The sequence below is a fragment of the Gorilla gorilla genome, chromosome 9 (assembly GCF_029281585.2).
Source record: "Gorilla gorilla gorilla isolate KB3781 chromosome 9, NHGRI_mGorGor1-v2.1_pri, whole genome shotgun sequence".
Taxonomy (NCBI): domain Eukaryota; kingdom Metazoa; phylum Chordata; class Mammalia; order Primates; family Hominidae; genus Gorilla; species Gorilla gorilla.
The window spans coordinates 133,156,231-133,178,611 of record NC_073233.2 but is presented as its reverse complement, the minus strand read 5'-3'; the positions used below and the strand labels follow the sequence as shown (position 1 = coordinate 133,178,611).

The following is a 22,381-nucleotide window of genomic DNA, read 5'->3' as shown; positions in this document are numbered from 1 at the left end:
TAAAAGATTCTCCAATAGTATCCATTAGTATCCCATAGTATCCATTTAAATCAGTATGAGTCCAGCCACACATTTGCAAGTGCCTGCCATGTCCTAGGACCTGGAGATTCCCAGGGGAATAGGATCCCCAGATGTTTACAAAACTCTACCAGTAAAAATTTATAATCACCCTCAAGATACACACATATAAACATGTGTGTGTATATATGTATTATATATATTATATATAATATATTATATATGTTATATATAATATATTATATATGTTATATATATTATGTATGTTATATATACATATATGTATGTATATATACATGTATATACGTTATATAATGTATATTATATGTTATATATATACGTTATATATATATTATATATGTTATATGGACAGAGGATCACTTGAGGGCAATTCAAGTCCACCCTGGGCAACATAGTGAGACCCATCATATAGGACACACCATATACTGGTACAGTAGTGTGGCTTGTATAAAATGTATATATTATAACATATAATATAAATGTATTATATATAATGTGTATATATAACATGTTATACATAACATGTATTATATATAACATATCATATATGTGTATGTGTTGTATATATGTCTTATATATCTTATATATAATACATCTATATTATATGTTACAATATATACATTGTATATAAGCCACACTACTCTACCAGTATATGATGTGTCTTATAAAACACATTTCAAAAATAGAAATCTAAGTAAAATAAGATTTTTTAAAAATACAAATAAGTAAAGCCGCAAGATTTTCTTCTCTTATTCCAATGGCCCATCTTGTTTACTCTGTTTTGGAGGCTTTGCCTGTAGAGTATCAGTGTCCTGGGACCCGACAGAGCTGCTGTGCAAAAGTAATTCCAGTCTGCTCAGCATACCAAGCAGAATTTAACACCTGCTTTTCTTTTGCTGGCCATAACATCTAGTTTCCAGTAACTAGTGACAAATTGCCTTCAGGTTCATTAGAACCCTGGAGCAGAAAACTCCAAGCAGTGGATGAGAGAAAAACCCAGACACCTCCCTCTGAGACAAACAAGAAATAGCCCTGTTCATTTGTTCATTTGGGAAACATCTATTGCAAATTCAGCACTTGCCAAGAGCCAGGCCAGGCAGAGCAAGGGCTACAGAAGCATCAGCCATGGACCGAGGACTGACATGGCCCAGGGGAAAAGGACAGACACAGACATACCTGGGATGGTCAGTGGCAGGAGTTTCAGGCCAGGGGCTCTGGGAGGAAGAAATTGCTTTCCCCGGAAGGATCTTCTTAAGAAGACTTTGTGGAAGAGGTGGATAGGAGCTAGCGGGATGGGAAGAATTCGGCCATGTGGAGAGCAAAAAAAGACTTTGGGAAAAGGGAATGTCCTTGGCAAAGATACAGGGGCAATACATTAAGGGTCATTCTTCTCTGCCTATCCTGTGCACCTCTGGAGATCCCATATCCTGAGGCTGGGTGGGGAGACAGCAAATCCTTATTAGAATTGCAAGTAACAGAGACATGGAAGGGCTCTCAGACTCAACACCCTGGAAACTAGAGAGGGAGGCTGCTGCTCTGACAACCTTTCTTCAAGCATGCCAGTGAAGGAGGCTGCTGAAGTTGTCCAACAAAACAAGCATTTATTGAGTGCAAAAGGCTAACGAGAGGGGAAGGCATTCCAATAACCCAGCATTCTCTTCTGCTGTGGAGGGACTGGGCATAATCTGCCCTGCAGACAAGGCAGAAGAGATGACCCCAGGGCCTGTGCTGGCTCTAGGACATCATACTTTGGCCTCTAGTGCCCTTCACTAGAGCTAGGCACCTCTGGTAGAGACAGTATAGAAACCCAGCGTGAGGAAGAGTCCCAGGAGGATGCTCAGTGGGCACTGTGAGCTCAAGGAAGAGGAGCCCAGCACAGATGTTGTCACAGAGGCACTCCTCATCAGGAAACTGGGTTCCAACCAGGTAAACATGGGGTGTAGAGGGCATTCTAGGCAAAGAGGACCTCATGTGGATAAGCAGAGAGGAACAAAGGGGTACAGAAGCCTAAAATCCTGCCGGGAAAGGCAGATGGTTCTGGGATCTGCCAATTCCAAAGAAAGCAGAAACTGTTGGGGTCTGGGAGGAGACAAGAGGCCCTGGGGGTCGTTTTCAGGCTAACCCTGCTGTGCCTAGCACTGGGTACTACACACAGCCAGTGCTTAATAAATGCATTTTTATTGTAGATTGTCATTTCTAGGAAGTAAGGGCTGGGATAAGCAATTTATTCTTGTAAAGCCCCTGGCAGTGCCACATGCTGAGATGCATTTATTAAAGTCTTTTGATGAGAGAAGGAGGAGAGAGAATGGGAAAGTGAGGAGGGTGAGCTGAAGCAGGGGTTGCCCATCCTCATCTCCACAGCCTCCCTAATGCCCAGGATCAAAGCACAGGGCCTAAGAGGGAAAAGTAGACAGGAGCTGTGGAAGAAAAAGCAAAATGCACAGTGATGTCTTGAGTCCCCATCTAGGGTCAAGCATGCCTAACATTTCCCTTAATATTCCCAACAATCCTGTGGGGTGAGATCATTATTATTCTTTAATAGACGGAGAAACTAAGGCTAAGACATGGTCATAGGGAGGAAGTGGGAGAGCAGACATTTAAGCTCAAATTCAATGTCCCTCCATTGTACCATCTTCCTCCAGATGCTGTGGTCCTGCCCAGACCACAGGGCAAACCAGGGAAGGAGAAGGCAGAGATGAGCACCAGCAGCATGTCCCAGGAATATTCCTGCTATGGTTTGAACATTTGTCTCTTCCAAAACTCATGTTGAAATTTAATTGCCATTATGACTATATTGGAAGGCAGGGCCTTTAAGAGGTGTTTAGGTCATGAGTGTGCCACCTTTATCACAGGAGTGGGTTTGTTATTGCAGGAGTGTGTCCCAGTCCCTCTTTCTGTCTCTCTCTGGCCCTCTGTTTTGTCCTTCTGCCATGTGATGCCTCCTGCCATGTTATGACACAGCAAGAAGGCCCCTGCCAGATGCCAGCACCTTAATCCTGGACTTCCCAGCCTCCAGAACTGTGAGAAATAAATTCCTGTTTACTATAAATTATCCCGTCCCAGGTATTCTGTTACAGTAGCACAAAACAGATGAAGACACCTCCTGGCTATTCTTCCTGTTCCCTGGACATCTCTAGGTAGAACCCCAGGAATTGGTGAGGTTCTTCTTCCTGAGGTCTGGGGTCCACAGTAGCCTCCTATCCCCTTTCCACCCTGGTTTCTTGCTCCAATCTTATTTTACATTTTGTATCTAGAAAGATAGCACTCACCATTAAAAACAAAACAAAACAAAACCCTGGGACTTTCCCAGGCCTTGGCATCACTTCCCTCCCAGTAGTTGGGAGCCCTAAGGTTCCAGACCAGCCTGCATTTCAGTTTCCTCACTCAGTACTGAGAAACTCAGTAACCACTAAGGTCCCTTCAGCAACCTATGAGCCTCTCCTTCACTCCTCAAACTTCTTTTCCTTTTGCTCCCTGCCCCATCCCTCAGAAGCCAGGGTTCCCCTTCTCCTGGTGAGTCAGCAGCAGCCTGAGCTTACCCATCATAGGTCCCCAGAAGTCCCAGGATAAGCCATCCTAATGGGGGCAGGCTAGGACCAGGGCCTCTGTACAACCCGGCCAGGGCTTGCTGGTCAGAGGATTTGGGGAGGCAGAACCATTCCTGATTCAAAGCCAAGTCCAATTGCTTCATTTGAGAGAGACCTCCAAGTGCAGTGGAAAGCACATAGTCTTTGGCGTCATGCAGACCCAGGTCTGAATCCTGGTGGCTCTGCTTTTTAGCAGTGGAAACATGAATGTGTTGCTTGGCCTTTCTGAGCTCCAGTCCCTGGTTCGTCCTGACTCAGAGGGCTGGTGGAGGGTGACCACAGATAGTGCATGTGAAGCACTTGGCACAGGCCTGTCACACAGCAGAAACTATTCTCTGATGCCTCCTAGACTGGTATATTAGTAGGACTCCTAAAGTATAACACTTGACAGTCATGGGGATCACATGGCATAAGGGAAGAGAAGCTGCCAGCCATGCTCAGCCAGCCACCAAGGCTGAGTAGTTTCAGGATAAAACACACACCTTCCAGCATGGAAGGGCTCCCCCAGGGAGAGTCCCAGATGCGTCACTTGATACACTTTTTTAAAAATTGGGTTTAAAGTTATAAAACAGCAACAGTGAACTTCTCCTGCCTCTGCAGGTACATGGTCCCAGGTGGGGAGTGGCGGCATTAATTAAATTCACCCAGTCTCCCCCATGAGACCAGGTGGTCTCAAGCCCAGACACCACCCACCGCGTGGTCTCCTGCACCAGGAAATGGGTCCTCACAAGTCCCAGCCTGGAAAAGGATCCACTTTCTAGATCAGTCTCACAAGCACCCTGCCCTCCCCCAGATGCTCACCCCAACCTAGCCTAATTCAGTCCTAAGTATTCCTAAGGTGCCTTCCAATTTCCCGCTGTAATAAATGGCACAGAATGCAAATGGAGGTGGATGTGGGACACAGATGTTTGCACTAATTTAATTGAGGGAACACCTTGGATTAAACACTTTGCAAAACACTCACAAATAGGTTCAGTGCATTTGGTAATGAAAAGCCTCCCAGCCCCCTGGCACTTTGCTGAGGCTGCCTGGGGCTGGGAGTGGGAGGGCAATGTGGAGAAAGGCCTAGAGCAGGCAAGACACAAGATGCCTCCAACTCAGGGGGAAGGCGAGGGAGCCAGGTCCCTGGGAGGGTTTATAGCAGATTCTTTGCCAGCTGGGGCCAACCCCACCAAGAGACAGATCTGGAAGGGTTGGGGATAAGGGGAGGCAGCGTCTGCATCCCCAGGTGGAGAACTGCTCACCTCTAGAAGTCAGCAACAGGCAGATGCCTCTCCATCCTCAGGACACAGCTCCAGCATGTAGGCCTCACTGCCCAGCTGGCTGAGGGCCAGACACCCACCTACAGGGGACTGGGGTCCCCAGACCCTGTGACCCCAAGGAAGATCAGCCTTGCTGACATTTGGAGCATGAGGTTGGCTGGGAAATATCTCAGAAATGTGGGGGTGATTTGCAAGGCAGTACTGATCTCTCTGCAGCTTCTTCTTCCTTGCCTTGCCCTGTAGCTCAGGGTGCTTCAGAAGGTCCAATCTTGTGCAGTTACCAAGCTCCAACCCTTCCCTTCATCTTTCATCCTTCCGTCCATTCATCCACTTGGCTCTGGAGCTCCAGCGATGAGTGAAGCCCAGTACCTCCCCTGGCAGTGCACACTGGTAAGGGAGGCAGGCTTTAAGGGTCCCAGGTACAGGCTGGGCCTGGTGGCTCACGCCTGCAATCCCAGCACTTAGGGAGGCCAAGGCAGGCAGATTACGAAGTCAGGAGATCGAGACCATCCTGTCTAACACAGTGAAACCCCGTCTCTACTAAAAATACAAAAAATTAGCCGGGCATGGTGGCGGGCACCTGTAGTCCCAGCTACTCGGGAGGCTGAGGCAGGAGAACGGCATGAACCAAAGAGGCGGAGCTTGCAGTGAGCTGAGATCATGCCACTGCACTCCAGCCTGGGTGACAGAGCGAGACTCTATCTCAAAAAAAAAAAAAAAAAAAAAAAGTCCCAGGTATACTGTGATAGATTCCCTCATGGCAGTAAACTTGGTAACCTGGGTGCCTGGAAAGAGTGCAGCAACTATGGCACAAGAGGTGAAAAGACCAGTGGAGAAAAGGGTGAAAAGCATCTTTGGCAGAGGGTACAGCATATGCAAAGATAACGAGACATGGAGTCCAGACAATGGCAGAGACTCGGGAAGACCATTTCCATGGGCCCACTTTGGGGACAGGTGGCTTAACTAAAGATGGCCCACTTTCTCAGACTCATCCTCCCACCCCAGGGACAGTCCACCAGGAAGAGGAGAGGGCAAGGGCCTCTGGGCTGAGCCTCCAGGCCCTGAAAGCTCCCACTGTTGGCTGAATCTAGAATCAGTTCCTATAACCATTGCTCTACAAGTCCCATAGTTCAAATCAGGCCTAGATGATTTTACATTCCTGAAAACAGAATCCCTAATTTTCAAACACAGTGATCACTTCAAGTGTGATAACCATTATAGTAATAACCTCTTATATTTGTGCAGTGCTTTATAGTGTATAAAACACTTTCACATATCTCTTTTAATCCTCCACCAACAACCCTTCAAGAAAAAATAGGAAATATTATTATTCTTGCTTTCTAGATGAGAAAATTAAATCCCAAGTTCCCAGCTAAGTAAATAACAGAACCCAAGTCTGCTGACACCAAAATGCACACTTGTTCAATCCTTCACTTATCCATTGCATTCACTGAGCATTTGTTGAGCACCTACTGTGTACCTAGAAACACTACAGGCTCAGCAGAGCATGATGGGGACGTTAGGATGATTGCAAGCCTAGATGAAGAGATAGGCCATGGACAGATGTGCCCCGACAAAGAACAACAAGCAGGGCACTAAAACTCAGGAGCCAAGAAGGACACACCCGCCACTCTCCTGAAAGACTGCCTCGCTCGCACACTCACACACAATCTGCCCTCCCCCCATCCCTGCCCCGCATTGCACAGGAAGACCTGAGCCATTTCCCCTGGGCTGCTCCATCCCCAGCATGGAATGCAGACACCTCCACCCCTGATGTCCCCCCACCAGCTGGGCAGCAGTCCAGAACCAGTAACCAGAGGCCACCCTTCAGGGCCTGTGCACCACTCAGGCCCCCAGCACATGCAGACACACACAGGCAGGTACATGCAGGCATCCTAGAACATGTATGAACCCTGGCGTCGTGGGGAGAGAGAGTAGGGCAAACTCCCAGAGCGGCTTAGCTTCCAGTAAGGATGGATGGGTGGATGGGCAGGTGGGGGTATGAAGAGGGGAGACTGGGAAGTATAGGAGCTTTTACCTCCCTACAGGTAGATGCTCCTGGGGTTCCCCAGTGGGCCCAGTTACAGACCAACACTGCCTTGTCCTCCGATGACAACAGGCCAGCCTCAGTTCCCTCTGCAAAAATAGTACCCACCTCACATGTGAGCATGTGCGAAATGAGACAGTGACACACCAAGCACAGGGCCCCCACATAGACGGGGAACCACAGATGAAGTGCCCCTCCTCATCTTGTAAATGAAGGTGATGAATGGATAGGCAGCTACCTCTGCATGGTGTCAGCAGAAATCAGTCTCCTGCTCCCCGCCGCCATCCCCCTCCACCTTCACCATCCATCCTGGAGCTTGGGGGCTTAACTGGAGAGTACCTCTCCATCACTCCACCCTCTTCACCTTGAATTATACATTCATCCTTCATCCTTTCTCTCTCTCTCTCTTTTTTTGTTTGTTTCTTTTGTTATTGTTTTTTGATGAAGTCTTGCTCTGTCACCCAGGCTGGAGTGCAGTGGCACGATCTCAGCTCACTGCAACCTCCACCTCCCGGGTTCAAGCAATTCTGCCTCAGCCTCCTGAGTAACTGGGATTACAGGCATGAGCCACCATGCCTGGCTAATTTTCGTATTTTTAGTAGACACGGGGTTTCACCATGTTGGTCAGTCTGGTCTCGAACTCCTGACCTTGTGATTTGCCCACCTTGCCCTCCCAAAGTGCTGGGATTACAGGCGTGAGCCACTGCGCCAGGCCCCTCCTTTCTCTTAATCAGTCTTGTAGGGTACCTGTTATGACCAGGAACGATTCAAGGTATTGGGATTGAAAGAAGAATGGGGTTCAATGGTTTACATGGATAGATAGACTAATAATTGTGTTTGAGTCTTGTGATGGTCTACAGGCAAAGGAACGCAGCAGCATAGGGATGGGGGAGGCTGGGAAGGCCTGTAAGGAGGAAGTCACAGAGGAGATAAATGAGCAAGGGCCGCCCAGGCTGAGGATAGTCCAGATAAGCAGCATGTGCAAAGGCACCGAGGCATAAAAGTACACAGAGTATTTGTTGGGGGAGATTGAGCAATCCGGCATAGTTGGGGTTTCAGCTATAGGAGTGTGCCTGTGTATCTGAGTGTCTGTATTTACAGGGATGGGGAGCAGCTGCAGGGTGAGAGATGAAGTTAGAAAAGTAGACCAGGGTTGAACTGTGAAGCCCATGGTCAGCCAGGCCAAGAAAGCTGAACTTCAACCTGTGGATAGCAAAGAACCACTGGAAGTGGTCCAGCATGGGGATGGCATGGCCGCATATCACAGCAGCATTAATTAGGCTCCAGCTATCGCAAGCACAGCGCTAGGCTCCTCCAGATACGGGAAGCTCTCCTTGGCTAGCTCTGATGATAAATGGGTCTAATGAGGTATTTTCCTCTTTGATCCATGCAACTATCCCTGGAGAAATGGCTAGCTTTGGAGCAATTTTTCCTCTCTGAAGAGCCAGCTTGGCTGGCTAACTGCAAAGGCAAGAGGAGGGGACCCTACACCATCACTAGCCCCCCCACAGCCAGGGATACTGGGAGCAGCACTTGGAAACCCTTCAGAACCTTCTTATAAGCCTCCCGGTTCTCCCTCTGAGGATTTGAGAAGGACCTGAGAATGGGTAATGGTGGAAGTGACAGGCACCACAGAGAAAGAAAAAAGAGGGAAATCCTTTCAGGCTGGACAAGGATTTAGAACTGCATTTCAGTGGATGAAGAAAGGCGATTTGGGTGGTGGCAGCCACCTTGCAGCTTCCAAACTCTGCTCAAAGCCTCTTGCCCTGCTTGCAGCGGGAAAGGGTCTCTCTCCCTTTCCACCTCTTCTCTCTCCTCCCTCCCATCCCTCCTTCCCAGCTCCTCTCCAGAAAGGTTTATGGAGAAGACTCCAAATAGCCCCCTCTCCTGCAGGCATAGTCACACCAACTGAAAGGAGATTTAATTAGCAAAATCTCGTTAGGCAAACGAAATTATCCGTAAGACAATACTCTTCTGGACAGGGGGTATGATTAAACAAAGCCATTAATTGAGAGAGTCGCCTTGGCAGCTCCCCGATGCGTTCATCTCTGGGCCGGCTCCACTCGGCCTCCTTGGGCCAGGGAAACAGACTCTTTGCCTCCTCCCCTGCCCGGTCCACCCCCTCCCCACTCCATCTCACTCTTCCGGGGCGCCTCCAGTTGGGGCTGCAGACCTCGGCATCTCATCAATCGGCCTCTCTGCCGCCAGATTCCTGCTAAAGTGCCTTGATTGCATAACGTCTATTTGCATAATGTAAATTGCAATCTCCTAGCTCAGGAGGCAGGAATCACAGAACAGCCATTATTTTTTACCACTCCACAAAAATTCTACATTTAGAAAGCAGATTTGCAGCTCGGAAAGCCTGAATCCGAATCCTCCAGAAATGCCATTAAATCACACCAATTAAGCTGGACCAACTAAAAGCCCCTGTCACTGCTCTCTGCACACTCAAGGACTACCAGCCTAGATGGAGGCCATGAGAACCTGGAGGCTGGGGCCACGGAGCTGGCTGCAAAGCCGGAAAAGGCAGGAAATTCTGCCTTATAAACCTTAGCACACACCCTTCGAGCATAGGTTCCCATCAAGATCTGGTCGAGCGGGGTGGATCGAGTCTGTTGTTTTTACGCTCATTGCCTGATTTCTTGTGGGCACACTGACTGTCTGTAGATGCAATCTACGGAGGAAAGAGTATGTGAAGAAGAAACCTCCACCTTTCACAAAGGTAATGGGAAGATCCAAAGTGTTTCACATGGGGTAAAACATCCACCCTTTTAGTGGTTCTTTAATGACCTTTTCTCTCTCCTTTCAAGTCCCCTCCAGCCAACTGAAATAAAAAATGAGGACAAACCCTACTCAGGCCAGGCTGGGCTGGCTGGATTCTGAGCTGTTTTTGAGAGCTGTTTCCTTAGGGGTCACTGGGGTGAAGGGTGAGTTACAAGGTCTCTGGAAAGCGGGCATTCCCTTGGACAGCCAGCCAGGATCCTAGCTCCTCTGCAGCAGTATACCTGGCTAGTGTTTTGCCTCTTTATTGCTCATTCAATATTCATTTGTCAAAGGGCAAGACACTAATGTGTATTATTAAAATATCAATAGTTTATGAGTGAACTTCTATGGAGAGTACAGTTAAAGGCAAGATTCTTGACCGTCTCTGTCAGAAGCAATGGAAAGGAATAGCTTTTCTTTCCAACTCCACTTTTTATTTATTTACTGGGCGAGTGAATGGCTGGAGCCTTAGTGAGTACCTATTGTGTGCCAAGAATGGCTCTAGGTACCTGCACATGCTGGATCGCAGTGAGTCCTCATAGCAGTCCTGGGAAGTATATACAACCCCATTTCTATTCCAGAGATGAGGAAGCCAAAGGCCAAAGAGATGTGCCCAGGATCACAGGGGTGCCAAGGCTGGGCTTCAAATCTGATCTTTGTACTTCAAATCCAACATTCTTCTCCCAAGCTGGAGCCTTGAAAATCTAAATGACCTTTATGTTTGTATCCATCTGTTTCCTTCATGTGCCCAAATTAAATGTTAATTTCCTGACCTAAGTTTCACAAAAGGGGACAGAATAGGAAATCTTTCCATACTTTCACCTAGACTCAACTCCATGAAGTAGGCCCATTTAGATATATCTAAGCAAGTTCCCAAAATCTTATCTGCACATTTAGAATCTTAGAAATGACGGTAGCATTGGGGATGATGCCATCAGACATTTCCGTTTACAGAGGAGTCAACTGAGTGTCACACAAGAAAATAGTGTAAGTCTCAAGAATAAAGAGTCTTTAGTTGAATTTCAATTCTGTTACTTCCTAGGGTATTCCTCTTGCTCTCTAAGCCTCCTCTCCTCTTCTGTAATAGAGAAAATAACATCATCCCATAACATAGTGTGAGGGTTCAGTGAGAAGATGCACCCTAAGTGCTTAGCATGATGCCTAGCATGTACTAAGTGCCCAATAAGTGGAAGAATCCAAGACTCTTCCTCCAAACTCTAGCACTTTTTATCAAGACCAAGTCCACTCACCCCTCTCGCCCCTGCCTCCTCCCCTTTGGTGTTAGCCATTCTCAGCTCTCAGCCCTTTGGGGATACGGGCTGGTTGTTTCTACTCTTTGGTTGCTTGGGCTTTTTTTCTATCCCCTTAAGTCACAACAAGGCACCCAGGACATTCAGATCCTCTTCCAGGATTTAGCTGCATCCAGGTCAGAAAAATGGCAAAGGAAAGAGACTATAGTTCCTGAAGGGCACAGCCTCCTCAGGACATAGTATGTGGCAGAGGGGAAGAAAGGAGAGCAGGGGACGTGAGGTCAGGGAGGAAGGGCTGCCCAGAATTCCCCAGCTACAGCACAGACCCTTGTAGCATCTTAAATCCTAATCTTTGTGTGAAACCTACCCCAGCTTAGAAGTCCATGGGGATGGAGGTCCAGGGAGCCCTGGATGTAAGTGAAGGGCTCAAGGCTTGTGGAGTCCTGGCTCACAGTCTAGGACTCCTCCAGACCTGACACTTGAAGCTGTGGGTTACAGACTCAACTCACTCTTGCTGAGATCGACCCTGAGGTCGAAGTTTCTGCTAGCTGCAGGACCTACTAATACCAGCATGGCCTGCCCAGGAAGGAATCCTTGCCTGGCCTCCGAGGGCCCTTTCGACTCAAACATTCTGTGAATTAAGGGACAGTTTAATTTATCTAAGGCAGGGGGTTCTTTAGCTTGTCTTTCTAGGGAGAACAAATCACCCCCAAAGAAGGGTTCCTTTTATTCTTTCTGGGAAATAGATGAGGCTGTGCTGTGCCAGACCACTAACTTGATGAGTACCAATTGTGGTAGACTGAATTCTCTAAAGACGACTGCAACAAGATACATTCCTATTCTTCATCCTGTTCTTTCAATGTGATGTTGATACTCCTTGGAGAGATGGAGAAGGTGGGTATTTATGTTCCCTTCTCTTAAACCTAGGTGGACCTTTGCAACTGCCCCAGTTGAGAGAATGCAGTGGCTATGATGCTGTTTGCCTTCGAAGGGCAGGTAATAAAAGGCAACACAGCTTCCACTTGGCTTTTGCTGTCTCTTAGATGCTCACCCTTGGAATCAAGCCGCCATATTGTGAGGAAGCTCAGGCTACATGGAGCTGTCACATGGGTCTGGCCAAGACAGTCCAGCCAACCTCTCAGCCAACAGCTAGCATCAAAGCCCAGAATAATGAGGGAGCAAGCCTTTGGATGATTCCAGCAACCAGCTTTTGAGCTGCCCCCACTGAGATTCCATGGTGGCACCTGGTGGCACAGAGACAAGCTGCCCCACCACGCCCTTTCTGAATTCCTGACCTGAAGAATAAATGATGTTAAGCCATTCTGTTATGGGTGATTTTTTACATAGCCTGGAAATGGAACACCACTGGAATTAACTTGGAATATTTGCTGTTTCCCTCTCAAATCCAGCCCTCACTGGCCTTGTCTCTGAAACTTCAGACTTTTAGACGCTTCCCTCCTCAACTGGGCCCTATCACCCTGAGCCTGCCTCCCCGTCTCCTCTTCTTCCTTTCCCTCCAAAAGGCAGGCTCCCCATGCCTGAGGCCACCCTGGTAAACCACTCCCTGAAAGGTCATTTGAATCTTTCCATTTCAGAGGCCTGGGACCTGAAGAAACCTGTGTTTCCTGCTTCCTGTCTGTAGGCCCAAGGCTGTGTCCCTGCCAGGGAGCTTTCCTGGGTGTGGTGGCCAGAGCCAGGTGCCCAGCTGCCCTCGGGGATCGGGGGGATGCGCAGGCCTATTTCCCCCCACGCTCTCAGCTCTCATTAAGGTTCATGCTCAGCTTGCTCCTCATACTTGACTTATGAGGTCCCTCTAACCTCCGATGCGAGGAGACATCGATTCTCACAAAGGTCATTATCTTCTAGTCTGCCCCTCCGCCCACCCCCCCCTCCCACCTCCTAGACAGGCTTTCCTGGAACAGGATGGAGGGAGGTACCCTTCCCCCAACACCCCAGCCTGGAGATCCGACTGCTCCTGAGCAGGGCTGCAGAGGAGGTGCCCCGGGAGCCCAGGCCCGTCAATCACAGAGGCGACCGGCCCTGAATCGCAGGCCATTAGGCGGGAGGGCCGGCGCCCTGCTCGCTCACCGGGCAGCCATCGGCAGGATGTTAGCCGATCGCAGGGCGGCCATTCTTATGATTTATTCAAATACTCATTACAGTCAATCTATTTTTACACAGAGGTGAAGATGTGCGCTGTTAACGGTTAATCATTTATAATTCCATGGACTGGTTGGAAGCCAATGTACTATCAAAGTCGCGGCAGCAACAGCTCAGCCTCAGGTAGCCCCATAAGCAGCGTGGGGAAACTATGCCTGCCCAGGGCAACTCAGTCATCCAGGTAACACTTATTAAAGAGCGACTAGGCTGAGTGTGCAGTGGGCAGACTGAGAAGTAGGAATCCCAGACTTTACCCCCCAGGAGCTCACGGCCTTGCTGGAGAGGGTTATGGTTATGTGACAGCCAGAGGTGGGGACAGAGGCAGGGGACACACGCAGGGGCAGCGTGTGTGAATGCTGCGGAATTTCAGAAGGGGAAGAGATCGCTTCCAGCTGGCGTTACCAAGGAAGGCTCCACAGAGGAGGCTGGACTTAGGCCGGGTCCCACAGGTGGGTAGACTTTTGCCAAGTGGGGAGAACCAATATGAGCGAATAAGCCTAAGAGGTCAAGCTATTACTGGGCTGATGGAAGGGAAGCGGTCAGCAGCATTTCCTTTTTCCTCCCTCATGCCTCCCCAGAAATAACCAGATGTAAAACAAGTGCAGGCTATAAACTTGGCCCAGTTTGAGGACTGATGTTGCCACTTCCTCCTCTCGTTGCCTTCCAGGCTTAGCCCACAGGCGATAGTGGCTGGGGTCTGGGTCGGCCTTGCAGACTCAAGAGCTTCTTTCTCCGGCACTCGTGACACATGTAACACATCAAGTCCACCTTAATGCACAATCAATATAGTCTAATTAAATACGATGTCATATTACAGGGCCTCTTTGTCACATTCAGACATAATCTAATTAGAGCTCCACTGTATTTTACATTCTGACTAGCTCTTTGTTGAGTGTTTCTCTTGCACAATGCATGGCTGTTAAAGATCAGGTTCAGGGCTGGTCTTTAACCCCTAACCTTATTGAGTCAGCACGGAAAACGCCAATCAAAGTTACTTACAGTTCACAGCCCCTTTTCTAGTGAGCAGCATGGAGGATAGAAAGCCTCAGAAGTCCTGCTCCAGACTTCACCTGCCAATGAAAGAAAACATCTTTATAGACTGTGTAAGATGCTGCAGAAGTGAAAGCCAGGGTGGGGAAGGGAGTAAACCCAGAGGTGGGTTTGGCTCAGGAAAAAGGCCAGGGCTGGCAGCCATGTGCCCGCAGTGCTGAGTGAGAAAGCTTCCTAGCAAGAGACTCCTCGTGCAAAACCATTATTGTTTAGAGACCTAATCAGGGCAGAGCGAGAGGTTCATGCCCTCCTCTACCTGCTTGATGCCTCCATTTCGTAGGACTTGTATTCCCCTTCCCTATAGGACTACCAGAGGAGAAAAAAGCCTCATGGTTGTCAAGTGCCCTGAGCTGACCAAGGTAATAATCATTTACTGGTGCCTCCTACCTATTGGAAGACCCCATGCAGGGGAACAGAGCAGAAGGGCCCCTATGAAACTTTGCAATCTAGACAGGGAAGGCTGCAAAAGGCAAGCAAACGACGACGCTGACCCTGTTGTCTACCTCAGGAATATGAAAGTCTTGCTGCAGACGAGAACTTGCAAGTGAAGGTGAAGAGTCCAATTGGGCAGGAAGAAAAATGTGCATACAGAAGAATGATGCGGCAGGACTGGAAAGATAAAAAAATCTGCCTGCTTTTAATTCTCTTTCTGAGATAAAACAATTTTCTAAAAATAAAAACAGTCAACACATATTTATCAGTTGTCTGCTCTGTAATCTACACATGCTGTCCTGTTATAAAAGCACTGCCTCCACATTGCTGGGGAAGGGAGATCACCCATATACAAGAACCCCCAATAAGGCCAGACTGTATATGAAGTTGTGCTAAAGTGTACAGAAGCGATGCCTATTTTCTCTCCACAGAGACATGAAGTCTGCAAGAGTCGCGGCACTCAAGGGAGTTTTCATGAGGAGGTGGAATTTGAATGGGATCTTGGCGGACTGGACAGACAAGAATTGGCTGGTGGGAGGGAGGGAGAAGGCATTCCAAAGAAGGGGGCTATCCAAGCAAGGGCCAAGGGGCAGAAGGGCATGGAGGGTCCTGGGATGACGCAGAGACTGGTCTGCCTGAAAGACACTAGAGGAGAGAATAGTGCCAGCTCAGCAAGGTGGGGCCAGAGCATCCAGGGGTTTTGGTGTCAGGCAATAGAGGGCAGGCTAGCCTGTGGGATCACAGAGACACTGAAGGATGTTCAACAAGGACTTGACATAATGTAAACCCTCACATGTCCCTGCCATCTTTAGCACTTTCCCTTTAATTAAGACAAGCAAGCCTTTTTGGAAGAAGGTGGAATTTCAGTTAGAAGATTCAGGCATGGGTTGTAGTGAGATGTGCTGAGGAAACCAAATTTTCTCTCTTGTTCGTGATGACTTCCTCGAGGCAAAGTCATTTCCTCAGGGGCTGTCTCCTTACACCTGCGTGATCAAGGCTCATAGCTCATGGAGGTGACTCAGAGGCGGAACCAGACCACTGGCCTACAAACCACTGAAAAGAAGGACCATGTCTTCTGCATCTTTATATCCCCAGAACCTAGCAGAGTGCCCAGCCTGTGCTGGGTTCTCAGTAAATATCTGCTGAAAAGTTGAATGGTGGACTCTCATCATTCCAACCAGAGTCCACCACCAGCACCTCAGAACCAACCCTTGGCTGGCAATGGGTTCCAACTTGTATTATTCTAAACTACTTACATATTACTACTGAGCATGATATGAACTTGGCACATGAAGTCTCTAGATTAAATTACATGGAGCTGTATGCTCTATCCCTGTCCTGTGGGACTGTCTGTCTGAGACACCTGTGACTTGAAAGAAGATATGGCCAACTTTTCAGGTGCACATGATGCAAAGCTGAGAAAAGCAGTTACTGTGCTGGAGGCATAGATTCTAGATTGTTATAAAACTTTTAGCAAGCTGAAAGAACAGGCCAAAAGTTAAAAGTTCACTTTTCCTTTACCAGTTTTTATTTCTTGCACAATAACATCATGACAACTACAAATGAAATAATTTTGAAAATAAAGAAAAAAATGCCCACAATCTCATTACTCTAAACCATCAAATTAGTATATCCTGCGTCCACATGCAAACCCACTTTTTTTCACCGACTTTTGTAGAAAAGATTTGACACGAATATATATGCCAAATCCCACTCTTACATTAAAAAAAGCATTGCAAAACAAAACAAAACAAAACAAAAACAAAAAACCATAATGGGATGACCCAGTTTGAAAAAAAAAAAAAAAGACTTGGATTATTTGATTTAAATCCAAGCTCAAAATGAGCCCAGGATATGATATTGTTGCCAAACTCACTAAATGTGATCACAGGCTGCAGTAATAGCCATATGGTACCCAACTGAGGGTTGAATGATCTCCTCCATTCTGAACTTACCAGTTTGTATTAGTTCTATATGTAGTTTTAGCATCATATTTTAGGAACTTTGACAATGATGAATAGAAAAGAGAGGAGAGAGAAGATGTCTAGTGGTTAAATTGTGGGTTAGAAGTCTGGTGGTTCAAAGGGTAGGCTCTGGAATCACACTGGATAGGTTTCGATTCTGGCTTGACCATGGGCAAGTCACTTAGTGCTCCTGTGCCTGTTTTTCATCTATAAAATAGGGCTAATGCTAACTCCTCCTCTGAGGGTGGTGGTGAGGATGAATGACTTAATATACTGAAAGGTTCTTAGAACGCTGCCTTACACAAAATAAGCACTTGCTGAATGTTAGCTATCTTTGCTGTTGTGGCTGTTTTCAGTATTATTAGGAGGCTATGAGGCAGAAGATATGGTAGAAAAAACTAGAGATGTATCTTCCTTGTCCCTTTCTAAAATTATCCACTGGTCCTTGCTCTAGTGACTAAAGCAATACAATCCTTCTCCCACATGGTAGTCCTCCAAATATTTGAAGAAACTATGTGAGACGGGGACTGTGTTGCTCTAGAGGATAGGATTAGGACTAACTTTAGATGTTAGCGGAAGCCAATCTGCAGTTCAACATAAGAAAGAATTCTCTGGCAATGAGAACCATCCAGAAATGAGCGAGTCTTCCTTGGAAGGTAGTGAACTCCCAACACTGAGAGGAGAATCGTGCACTGGGTGAGAAGCTGCTCAAAGCATGTTTCCCAGATTTGGGTTTCAGCCATCAGTAAAGTGTTGAACAGCATTCGAAGGCTGATAGTGTTGACAAACTTGTATTTTGATAAAACATTAATAGTGTCTTCTCTCACCATCATTTCATGAAATAATTCATCTCCCCCAAAATAAACAGTGCAAAAATCTCACAATAAAGAGCCATCCTTTGAGAAACGGAGCATCATTTTCTCTCTCTCTCCACACACACACACACACACCCCACACACACCTGTGTGTGTAAGCACATGCAATCTCTACACACTGTACTTATGTTTCACTCATCAATATGCACCACTGAAAAAGTCTTCCTGGACTGGCACTACCCCATGGATGCCTGTTGGGGAACCATCCATGTGCCTGATGTTTTTAGGGCCTTCCAAAGCCAGCTGTCTGTGATCCTCACAGGCAAATAATCATGGCAAAGGCTTTCAGCCGTGCAATAATGCAACCAGAATTTGAACTCAGGCTTGTCTTATTCATCGTGAAAATAAAATGGAATCATAAATGAGATTGGCGATTCACATTTGTAGATATGAGGGAATTTATGAAATGGTAAATGAGGAGGGAGTTGAATGGTCATGCTTATTTGGAAAAGAGGCAGGAAGAGGGATAGAAGAAAGCTTCCCATAGGAGGTAGCGTGATAGAACTTGTCTCTGCATCCTCAAGGATAGCTGTGCAGGCATCTATGAAACCTATCCAGGTAAAGAGGAAGATGAGCTGGGGGTTTAGCAAAGCCATAGGTCTGACACAGAGAGCACTAGACCGGGGGGTCAGCCAGACATGGGTTCATGCCCTGACTCTGTTATTAACTTACTGTTTGATCTTGGACAAGGAACTTTAATCGCTGTATGCCTCAGTTTCCTCATCTGCAAAGTGGTAGAGTTAAACTACCAGATCTTTAAAATAAAACTCCATCTGACAATCTCTGAGATTGCCCAAACCAATCCTCCAGGGAGGGCACTAAGTCTCTTGCTAGCACGGTGTATCATTGAGGTTAAGAGTAAAGATGCTGGAGTCAGTTTCAGGTTTAAACCAGGGCCCGTCATTGACCTAACCTTAGCTTCTATGAACCTCAATTTTCTCATCTTTAAAAGTGTGCTAACAGTAGCACCTTTAAATAAGATGGTGCATGTACCATCTCATTTGTGCAATGCCTAGGACATATTAATAACTTAATTAAAAAATGGCTGCAACTGAATAGGAAAAAGAGAGGCAAATCCAGAAGACTGAGGACTTCTGCATTCATCCTGCTGCCCATGACAAGTTTTCCTATTCTTGCCCAAGCCAGACTTTGGGGATGAGGACCAAATTGTGACAACTCCTTCTTGAACACTAAGAGTCTCTCTGGATGCTCCTGTCCTCTGCAAAGCCCTCTGTAGGCCTATAAGCCAAGCTTCCAGAAGAGAAACAAAACTTTGGTGGAAAAATCTGATTGAGATAGGCCATTCCAGGAGCAAACACCTGATGGACCACTCGTCCCTCCAAAAGCGTATCCGCAGCTCCCACCATATCTCACTGAGTCCCTGCTCTGTTCCACCCGTGCACCCTCATCACCTGACAATGTTTTGCAGTTGCTTACACTTGTTCCATGAGGTTGTCAGTCAGGCACTGTGGCCCCTGACCAGCAGGCTCTAAATGACACAATAGCTATGTAATTAAATAGATATAATTACCTAGTGCTAACTTGTTGGCTCTGAGACTCTTATGCATCCAGCACTGAGGGTACTGCACGGCCTTCCTCAAAGCCCACTGGGCCTGGATGCTAATTCCACACTAGTCCTCAGCCCCCTGTGCTACAGGCAGTGCTGGGCACCCAGTTGCAAAGGACCTGGAAAGGCTTCCTCTGTGACACTCCTCAGGCCCTGCCCAGGCCAAGCCTCGACTCTTGGGCCTGGACCTGTCAGTATAGGTATGAATATGAAGTTATCTTAGGAATGTTGGCACTGGTGGGTTAACCTTAATATTTATCCCATATGGAAGGAAGAAGTGGACATACTTATGACCTTTCTACACCAGGCAGAAGCAAGCAATTTACCCTCCAAGCCTGGGATGGGAAGACTCACATACACTGGGTGGTGTGGGCTCACAGAGTGGCTTGGTCTCAGCAGAGGTAAACCCTCAAGCATGAGGGTGGGCCTGCTCACAAGCAAGCCTCCCTGGCCCCATGGACATCCTCTGTAGTGCTAAAACACCAAGACCCAAGACTTACTAATTCTCCCTCACAAGCATCACTGCTCTTCTACCCATCCCATTGTCATTAACCCAACTCTCCTTGTCTCCAGCCTCACCCTGTTTTTGCGCATCCACCCTACCAACCCTGCCCTGGGAATCTTCCTAAAACACAATTTTCATCTGTCCATGTCTCCTTTAGTACCCTTCCACGACTCCTTATTGACTGGCAGAGGTTGCCAACTACCAGCCCCAAGGTTGACTCTTGCCTGTCCAGTGTTTTTATATCTGCCAACATCTAAACCTTGCAAAATTTCACATTTAGAAATCTGGATTCCTAACTTTTCTCCAGAAATTGTATGACCTAAACATGCCAATTCTGCATTTCCACATGTCGATCGTTGGACGAGGTAGAGTATCAGCCGCCTCCTTTTAACTGGGCACATGTCCTCCTGTTTGCCCCATAGAGAGAAGGCAGGTGTTGCCCCAGAAGTCTCCCCCGTCACGGGGCCAGACACCTAGAGGCTGACTCATGCTGCCTGCTGAGCAGTATCGGGTTCAAGGTGATAGTGTGGGGGTGGTGGGGGTGTCGCATTATGTTCTCAGCTGTGCCGTACTCAGCTGCAGGCTGGAGGAGGAGGGCCAGGAAATGTCAACACCGCTCCCCCATGGACCCACCAAGTGTCTCTCCCTCTCACCTGGGCAACTCCTCCACTCCTAGTCGGGAAAGAGCTGGGGAAAGGTCTTACTGCAGTTTCCCAGGAATGCCAGTGGCCAGAAGGCAGGGGCTGAAGGCTTCCCTTCATTGTGGACACTTTCCCCACCCCCAACTCTGTAGCGGTTGCACCCCCTCCTTTTATTTCCATCCCATTCCTCCTATCAAAGCCCTAACAGCACATATTTTGTTAATTGTACAAACCTAATGGGGGAATGCATTGGCAAAAAAGGGTAATGGCCATCAGACCAGCAATAAAACAAAATTAATGGCCCATAGGAAGAAATCATGTCCACTTAATCCTGGCTCTGAAACTCTAATAGAATAATGGAATACCAACCGAGGGTTTTTTCTCTCTATGCAGATTGCTTACACCATGTTAATCACTTGCAAAGCAGGCCACATACCACTCCGGCTCACATGACCCTCCAGGGAAAGTAGCAGACCAGAAACATTCAGTGCAAGGCTCATTACTGACATGGACCATACAGCAACACCTTCCCTCCCTCCCCCAGGTGACTCCGGGACAGCCAGTGTGGGGTGTCATTGAGAGCCATCAGGTGTGGTGGGCCAGAAAGCAAGACACCTAAGACCTAATAATAGCAAACATTTATTGAGTGCTTACTATGTGCCAGACACTGGGCTTGCTGAGCTCCTTCTATGGACTACATGACTGCCACCTGTTTTCATCCTCTATAGCTGCATGGTGCAGTAAGGTAGCCAATGGCCACGTGTGACTTTTAAAATTCTAATTCTAATTAATTAAAATGAAATGAAATGTAAAATTCAGTCCTCATTCTCACTCACCACATTTCAAGTGCTCAACAGCACATGTAGCTAGTGGCTGTCATACTGGACGGCTCAGATGGAGCACGTTTCTGTCATCGTGGAAGGTTGTGCAGGACTGAGTTGCTCTAGAATGTTAAGGCTATTGTATCTTTTTTGTTTAACTGATTTTTAAGTAAAGGAGGGGAGAGGAGCAGTACACTACCCAAGGTCATGCCATGCCACTGATACACGGCTGAGCTGGGTTCTAACCCTCGTCTAACCCAGCCTTGCTCCAGCCAGGACCAGCAGTGGAGGCAGCAGGGGGCCTCCTGAGCCTTTCAAGGCTGGTAGAAAGTCTCTTCTGTTCTCTGTGGCTCCTCCAGGGCTCTCTGAGAAACTGCCTTTTGCAGCAGGTGCCACAGACCCAGTGAGGTCAGTAGTTGCTCAAACGGCGTTAATGAAGAAAATGAATATTGACTTAAGGGACAGCAGAAAATAATTAAGACACCTTAAAAACATGCCTCCACTTTTTACATACTATAAACCCAAAGGAAGCAAAAGTGGCGACTGAAGCAGATACTTGTACACTTGTGTTCGTAGCAGCTTTATTCACAGCAGCCAAAAGTGGGAGCAACCCAGTATCCATCAACAGATGAGTGGACAGACACAATGTGGCATGCGTGCATCTACATCCAATGGAATATGATTCAGCCTTAAGAAGGAAGGAAATTCTCACACATGCTACAACATGGATGAACCTCGAGGATACTATTCTAGGTGACATAAGCCAGTCACAAAAAGACAAATACTGTATGGTTCCACCTGTACAAGGTACTGAGAGTGTCAAACTCACAGAGATAGAAAGTAGACTAGTGGTTTCCAGAGGCTGAGGTGGAGGATGAGGGACTGGGGAGTTGTTGCTTACTGACTACGGAGTTTCAGTTTTGCAAGAGGAAAGGCGTTCTGTGGATGGATGGCAGTGATGGTTGCACAACAATGCGAATATACTTAATGTCATCAAACACTAAGGCAAATTACTGACATGCACCATCTAGCAACCCCTTCCCTCCCTCCTCCAGGTGACTCCAGGACAGCCAGCGCAGGGTGTCATTGAGAGCTATCAGGGGTGCTTAAAAATGCTTAAGATGGCAAATTTTATGTGATATATGTTTTACCACAGTTTAAAAATACGTATATATGCCACCACTAATATCTCCCAATTTCTATCAAGAATAATAAAAAAATAAAGAGCCTGAGATCTTTAGGAGTAGGGGAAGGAGCAGTTCATCAGTCCAAGGAGAGGATAAGGGAGCCAAGGCCTGACAGAGAGAGCAAGGAACCCAGAGCCTCCCAGCCCCAGTGGGGAGAAGTCAGAGGAGAGGCTGCCAGGGAGGAGGGACTGTGTTCCTGAGGATGGGACAGCTGGGCCAGCCTGCAACAGG

At 47.4% G+C, this 22,381-nt stretch overlaps 1 protein-coding gene across 7 annotated transcripts in view; it reads right to left on the bottom strand.

Annotated features, from left to right (window-relative positions):
- The window catches only part of PKNOX2 (PBX/knotted 1 homeobox 2), a 267,659-nt gene that overhangs the window by 183,665 nt on the left and 61,613 nt on the right, over nt 1-22,381 (bottom strand). For 6 of the 7 annotated variants that reach the window (XM_031016196.3, XM_055356316.2, XM_031016199.3 and 3 more), the window contains exon 2: nt 14,108-14,178. The exons of the other annotated variant lie outside the window; for it this stretch is intronic. The gene's annotated coding sequence lies outside the window, so the exon portion shown is untranslated. The remainder of the gene's footprint in view (nt 1-14,107; nt 14,179-22,381) is intronic. 7 annotated transcript variants of the gene reach the window in all.